This window comes from Opisthocomus hoazin, chromosome W (assembly GCF_030867145.1).
Source record: "Opisthocomus hoazin isolate bOpiHoa1 chromosome W, bOpiHoa1.hap1, whole genome shotgun sequence".
In the NCBI taxonomy this organism is placed as follows: domain Eukaryota; kingdom Metazoa; phylum Chordata; class Aves; order Opisthocomiformes; family Opisthocomidae; genus Opisthocomus; species Opisthocomus hoazin.
The window spans coordinates 20,860,691-20,867,231 of record NC_134453.1 but is presented as its reverse complement, the minus strand read 5'-3'; positions in this window follow the sequence as shown (position 1 = coordinate 20,867,231).

Here is a 6,541-nt window from a genome sequence, read left to right as displayed (position 1 = left end):
AATAAATTGTATAAAGTTAATTGTTAAATAACCCTGTCACTGTCTGTTATCACTGTTATAATTGTTATATTTAGTACCAGTAGTAGCATAGTAAGAATCGTCCAGATTAAAGAAGGATGGACTTTTTCGATGAAAACCTAGCAGAGCACAGCAATGATGGAACTGGACCTGGTTTTCAACAACTGGCACCCAGCAACTTCATCAAGATCAACATCTTCTGCAGACTGTGGGCACGGGCCGCACCAGATACATCAGCCGTGAGCTCCGGATGCAGTAAGTGAACGCCCATCACCACACATCACCTCTCCTGCCACGGAAGACCATTGCGACAGATGGAGCCCAAAGTCATGGATTAAATGAACTCAACGGACACTTTAGAGTGATGATCCATAGACTAAGGGAATGATATCTGGAAACGGGAGAAGTGGTGGTGATCAACTGGACAATGGGGGACCTGGGCATGACATAGATGGTATGGAATAAGGGGTGGATAATGTCCTGGGTTTGGCCAGGACAGGGTTAATTTTCACCGGACTCCAGGAAGGGGCACAGCCGGGGGGGTGGGGGCTGACCCCACCTGGCCAAACAGAGCCGGGTATTCCATACCATGTGACGTCACGCTGGGTTCCAGTGGGAGGGGGCGGCGCGGCGGGAACTCTCTCGCGGCTTGGGGGGACGTGGCGCCCGTGCTGTTCGGGAGAGCGGCTGTCTGGGTCGTGCGGTTCGTTGTTGTGTTTTCTCCTTATTTGTACCGTTGTTGTTACTGTTCCCTTTGTTTGCTGTTCTGTTAAACTGCCCTTATCCCGACCCACCAGTTTCTGCCTGTTTTCATTCTCCTCTGCACGCCGGTGGGGGGAGGGGCGGCCGTGTGGCACTTTTGTTGCCGGCGGCAGCCGAAACCAAGACAAATATAAACGTTTTATGCCTGTTTTCCTACTGAAATCAATTGCAGGCTCCTATGTTACACAATTTCTTTCCTTTTTACTTCTTTTCTCACTTGGCTCTTTTAATACAGTTTTGGTGCTACAGCCTTAGAGAAGGAAATTTGCAAGCTGAAGAATATAAAGCTATTTCAGCTCTTTCTTTGCTACGAGAAACCATCTGCCTCCCAGGCATAATCCCAGTCTACATTCGATAGGAAACCAGTTTGGTTGCTGGCAGTGTAACTGGATTCATACGGAGAGGTGTTTGGCCAAAGGGTTTTCATGTTTGCCCCAACCGTCAGCCAGAATTATGCTTCTCTTTCCAGCGGAGCGGACCTGGCTTTCAATCAGGGTATTTTTAATCAGGTCACTCATTAGCATTTCCTCGGGTACCTGTGACCTGCAGCTTTGGTCTCAAGAATGCAGAAGGCACGCTGAGTTTAAATTCTTTCCCAAATGCTCACCCCTCCTCATACCCACGCAAGATGTCTGAGAAGGCAGAAATCCCTGAAATTCTGCCTCTTTTCTGAAACAAGTAAGCAGGAAGAGTTTTCTCACCCTCCAGGTTTCACAGCTCCTTTAAGTTCACGCAGTCCCTGAAGCTTCACTGCCAAAAAGATGCTGGAAAAGTCTGTAACCCGCATCCCTCCTCCTCTTTGCCCGTAGGTACCGGCTAGCATCACCAAAATACCGCGATCCCTGCCTTTGTTTCCTCCTCTAAATGTTCCACAATGAGTCCTGTGCAATCCTAAAATGCTCTTCCCCCATGTGTTCCGTACCCCCAGGCAGTGATACCCCCCCTAGTCCGAAAGATGCTCCGGAGAGCGGCTCCGTGGAGCCAGGGCTGGGCATTATTCGGGCTCGCCTGCCTGCCACCACTCCTCTGCGCGTGCAGGGGAGGATTTACCCCGCAACCCCCCAGCAAACCCCCACAGGCCACACCAAGAGGGAATTACATTTTCATCCTGGATCTCCATGCAACGATGGCAGGAGCAGAACAGGGCGACACCGGCTTTGTAGTCCTTCCAAGCCTTTGATGAGGATGCGATCAGCATTGAGCTGCTTGAAGCATACCTGGCAGCCCCTAGCTGTTCGCTTCCCTTTCCTTTTCTGCGCCGCAGAAAGGTTCGTAGCCTCCAGCCATCTCCTCCTCCTGCTAGTGAGATCTTGCCCTTGGCAGCTGGTGGGATTGGGGCTTTCTAACCCCAGTGTCCTCCCGCTGCCGCCTGCCCTGCGTGCGTGCTGCGGTGCTACCGAGAAAACGGCTATCGGACTGGAGGAATGAAGGGGGGAAAATGGAGAAATCTGAAAAAAGCACTGAGAATTTGGGAGAAGGGAGCAAGGAACAGTTTGTGAAGAGCAGCCAGCAATGGTACTTTAGGGCAGGAGGTAAGAAAGTTAATAAATCCTGTCGAAAAGCAAAGTTCGGCTACACAGACATGGGATGGATTTTGATGGTCCACAGAAATTGGAGAAGAAACCTCTTTTCCCCCAGGAGCCCATTCTCATGGCTAGGAGACCTGGGGCACCCTGAGCACTGGTTTCAGGGAGGCAGGTACAAGGATAACACTGAAAACAGCAAAATTGTTAGCAGGGCAAATAACATACCTCATTAAGGAGGCTCAGTAAGGAGCTAAACAACATCTGGGCAGATGTCACCGAGGTTAGCCTTCGTCTTTGGGAAAGCAACATCCTGACTTTGGGGTTGGCACCAATGGATTCAGATCCAAGAGATTTTATTTTTTTTAAGTAAAAGCTTCTGGATGGGAATTAGTTTGATGCTTGAAAAATTGGCGGGTCTTAATAGTGGAGGTGAAGGAAATGTTGCAGTGAGAGATCAAAGGGTGCTTTGATTCCACTTCTACCTGGTCACTTAGCACAGACAGAAAGAAAATCACTATTTAGTAAATGGAAAGCAAACCATTGTAAAACAGCTTGACAGCCCAGCTCTAACATCTGGTATGCAATCTGGAAACAACACAAGAATACCATCTACAAGTCCCCACGATATCCAGAGACGTTTCCAGAGAACTGGAAATCTGGCCGCCCCGAAGCCTTCAGCCAGCCCAAAAAGCTCTAGGCAACACCAGTGCAAAGATTTGGCCAAAATACGTGATGGGCAGAGCGCAGAGGAGAGAAGGAGAGTGAGAAACTGGTCTGGAGAACATCCACTGCCGCCAAACCAACGCTCAGCCTGACAATACTCTCCACTTCTTCTTCATGTGCTCCTTGTTTCCCAAAAAATGGCAATGGGCAGAATGGGATGAAATCACGGCAACTTGACAGAGTCCATCGGAAAAAAAGAGCTTTCAGGCCATCGAATCTAACCGCAGAACTTCACCCAGTTACCACAGCTGTAACCTAGTAATTCACATATAAATATCTTATAGAGATCCATTATTCTTCATTTCAGGTCATCAAAAGCTGAGGACTCTGCAGCTCCCCTTTAGTCTCAGATTTAATCCTCCTCTCAATGTTTTCACAAATGCTGCCAAAACAAGCTTTCATTTATTTATCAGCTTTAAAGGGCTTCAAAACCTATGAGCAAATAGTGGAGCTCATCTGCAGAAGACAACGTGACTGCCGTTTACTCCACTTAGGAACAAGTCTTTAAAGTCACAAAGAAATACTACATACAATGTACAGTTACGGTCCAGTTTCACTTTTTCCAACACAAGAGTTTCCTGCCGTGGAGGGGACACGCCAATGGATCAGGAGGAGGACGGGGAGAGAAGGGAGCAGGAGGAGCAGCTGAACAGGTTCCTCTGGCCACCACCAAACCAGGGCACCCAGTAACACTCCCCAGCTCCTCAGCTTAGGTGAACGTCCCGGCTGCCTCCTGATGTTACTTCAGAGCAAGACCTACGAATGCATCAAGCACCTCTTTTTGTCCTGCCCGCTCCTGGCAGCGCTCCCCTTCCCACGGGAAGAAAACCTGGGGGAACAGGCCAAAGGGAGCTGCCGTGCGCTGCAACGTGTCCGGACAACGCAGAAATCAGCACTGTCAGGTATGTCATGGAAAAAAAAAAAAATCAACCACCATGTAGAGGGAGCCTCTGGTTTCTCTTCCTTCCAACCTCATAAGGAAATCGTCCTGTTTTGCCCTGCTTGTCCCCCCACACTGTTGGACACCTCCCAAGCACCTGCAGGGAGTGTTTGAAAACCCAACGTGGAAATGCCAGAATCCCCCCCAGAAAAGGTCCCCGCAGGTGTCCTTGCTCTCAGCATGTTAATGCACGGGGCTGGGGGAAGAGGCAGCCCTTTGATGCTCCGAGATCTGCAGCTCAAGACGAGTTGAACTGCCGGGTTCTTCAGCTCATGTGAAACCCCTGCCGTTGCCACCCAGAGAAACAGAAGAAAAACACATTTATTTCACCATTCCCTCCCTTTCACATCACCTCTGCTTCACAAGTAATTTTTTTTATTATTATTATTATTAAATCCAAAGTCACCCAGAGCAGACAAGGCCAGGAATGAAGGATTTCTGTGGCACAGAGAAGGAGTTCCAGGCTCCAGCCACGAGGTCACCCTGGGACAGCAGGTCACCCAAGGCCGGGTGCAGCCCCAAACCCCACAACCCTCGTAAATACTTGTGCCTAAGTACAAGTGGGAGGGTTCCCACAGAGCCTGACTTCAGATTTAAAAATGAATGCTACAGAAGACCAAATTTAACCTATAATGAAATAGAAGAGGGAAGCATATGAATTTGAGTGGGATTTATTAAGAAAAGCATAGGCTGTGGCATTGCACATGTTCCACGCAGCAGAAAGGTCCAACTGAGCCTTTCTCTACATCTGATTTTATCAAGAAAGGAAAAAAAAAGCAGCAAGAACATAAAAGCCTGTGTGAGCCTTATTGACAGCCTGGGGAGGGTTCATCCCTGCAGCAATCTCTCTATGCTCTCTCTTCCTCAACCCTGCTTTCGCCTCTCTCATAGCACAAGAAACCCTTCTTATCATAATTAACAATTTTAATGTATGGATTGTTTTCAAGCCAATTACATCACTCCATTATACGCGGTTTCATGAAGCTGCGTTTATAATTCTAGCAATTCATACTTGGAAACAAAGACACACAAAGGAAAAAGGTTACCGGAGGTTTTGAAAATAATTAAGAGCTTTGGTTATTAGTGACACTTTTGAAATACAACCCTAAAGTCTAACAGCGGTGTGGGGAAAGTCTTTACCGAGTATTTGTGTAGGTTAATGGAGCAAATATGAGCTGGGGGAGTAAAAGCCTCTCAGCGCACCCAGGGATTTACCTGTTACCTCTGACTCGAGGTAGGAAAGATGTTTTCAGCCTCCATTGCTCAAAAAACATCTCTGAGAACACTTCTTGTCTTGACCACGGGCTCCAGGGGGCAACGACCTAATCCTCATTTTTACGAGTATTTTCCACAAGTAGATACAAGGGCTATTGTTTTCATTTATCTATTTAATATCTGGAAATGGGAAACAAAGGCTCCCGCTCGTCTGGAGCCCAGTGCAGGAGCTGTGCCCCCAGCACAGTGACCTAGAGAGTATCTCCACAAAGGTCCGGGAGCTCTGCCCGGCTCTGACCTGGAAGGAGGACATCTGAGGACACTGATGGTCGCAGCAAGGCAATTTGGACTATGGTCTCGCTGTGAGCAGCATCCACCCAGGTGCCAATTAACACCCCCGGTGACTGCAATGACGTGGACATCTGAGAACAACATGTCCTTAGTACAACTGTGCTGTCTGCAGAGCTCTTCCTCTGGTGCAGGCCTTGTTTCTTTTCAAAAGCCTTCCACCCCAGCAGGTGACTTTGCCAGATCCATCCTCCTCCTGGACCCATCAGCCACTTGTGGCACAGTGAATCACGCTCCTTGCTTGGAAATCTCCCCTTCCCTCGCCGATGGTGTGCAGACTGATCCTTCTAGGGCCACAGCAATGATCCGAGGGCTGGAACACCACTGCTGTGAGGAAAGGCTGGGAGAGCTGGGGCTGTTCAGCCTGGAGGAGAGAAGGCTGTGGGGATACCTTAGAGCAGCCTGCCAGTACTTAAATGGGGCTCAGAAGAAAGATGGGGACAGGCTTTTTAGCGGGGCCTGCTGTGACAGGACAAGGGGTGATGGATTTAGACTAAAAGAGGGGAGATTCAGGCTAGATATAAGAAAGAAATGTTTTACGCTGAGGGTGGTGAAACCCTGGCAGAGGTTGCCCAGAGAGGTGGTCGATGCCCCATCCCTGGAAACATTCCAGGCCAGGTTGGATGGGGCTCTGAGCAACCTGATCTGGGTGAAGGTGTCCCTGCTCATGGCAGGGGGGTTGGACTAGACGGCCTCTAAAGGTCCCTTCCCACCCAAACCATTCTGTGATTCTACTGAAGACCTCTGCCTTTCTACCCCACCTAAAGATGTGCTGTCCCCTCTCGCGCCTCATGGCTGTCTGCCATCTCACAGCTACACGGTGAACACGGAGCTTTTCATTTCCACCACCCTGACATCTCCCTTTGCCAGCGCTGGAAACGACGCTGGCATCTCTAACCTAGACCGGGACTTTCCCCCAGCACCTTTCCTCACCGTAACATCTTCAGGCAGCAGCCACGCACTCCCAAGCCCTGCTCCGACATTCGTATTTCAACCGCGTGCACGTGCC